This window comes from Thalia democratica, chromosome 2 (genome assembly GCF_965202585.1).
Source record: "Thalia democratica chromosome 2, ktThaDemo2.hap1.1, whole genome shotgun sequence".
Lineage (NCBI taxonomy): Eukaryota > Metazoa > Chordata > Thaliacea > Salpida > Salpidae > Thalia > Thalia democratica.
This window is the reverse complement of record NC_139166.1, coordinates 90,872,126-90,873,488: the sequence shown is the minus strand read 5'-3', so window position 1 is coordinate 90,873,488 and position 1,363 is coordinate 90,872,126.

Genomic DNA, 1,363 nt, shown 5'->3' with positions numbered 1-1,363 from the left:
CACTTAAAATATAAACCTTTCTTTTGTATGTCGGTTTTTTATGAATTTAGAAGATTCTAAAATTTTTAGACTAACGTAAGCTTTGAAACAACGAGTTATTTTAATGTTGAAGTTTTAATAAGTTCATACCCAGAAAGACAAATTATTTTAAGAAATCAATTACTTTAGAACAAAGCAGTAGCAGATGTTATACATGTTATTATATAATTAGCGATAGTACTTATTTTAACTGTTAATTAATATGCTGATCTTAAGCATACAAAAAAACATGAATTTTACAAAAGTTATAGTAGATATTATTCAAATCAAACTTTAAAGGTGTTTTCTAAATTTATAGTGATTAAAACTAAAGTATTTCTTAAACTAATTTGTATGATAAAAGGAGTAATTTATGATTAAAATTAAGAACAACTATAAAAGAGTTTAAGAATGAAAAAAAAAATAACATAAGATACACTAATAAGTAACATTTTTTCGGACCTATTCTTAAACAGTTATGCAGAACTAATTGAAATTGACAGTATGTTTATTTTTGTTACTGAAAATAAACATGTTAAACAAAAAATAAGAAAATTATAAACGAAAAGTTCCAAATTTTCTTATAAGTTTTTGAGATTAAATGTTTTATTTCTTCGTATATTTATTTTACTTATTAGTGTAAAATTATTAAAGTTGAGACTTTACTTTAACTTTGTGCGACATATTAAGTAAAATGTGTAAAAAGCCGTTAGTTTAAAAGAAACATAGTTAAGGTTTTTAAAGTTTTAGCTATAAGAAAAATAAAACCTAATTGCAGATTGAAGACTTAAACAAAACTTTTATCCGCTAGGTGGCGCCGCTGAGTCCCTAGTTTTGTCTGAGATTGCATAGAATTTGATTTGATAAAAAATATAATTAAAAAAATTTACTGTATTTTTCACCACACGTGTCGCTGTTCTCAGACCACCACGTCCCCGCCTCCACCCTAAAGGTTTAGCCCGGCTTAATACTGAGCCAAATTTTTTTTTCACTCTAATTTTCATCTTACGTAATTTACTCTTTCAAATGCATTTTATTATTTTTATATCACTTTCGTTACTATGCTAACAAAACATCAAAATTATATTTACAAACTCTTTATGTTAATATACTAAATCCATAGTTTAGTTTTGCTTGTAAATAATAAGGATTTATGTACTGTATTATTTTAGTAGTTACTAATTAATAATCGAGACAAAAACTACTTTATTGAGTCAAAGTTTTAATGTAAACAAAATATTTTACACAAGATATATTTTGAAAAAATACAACTATAGGTGTTGTAATGACAACAATATTTAGTGGACTATGGTTTTACCAAAGCTTATTCAAACATTTTCATACT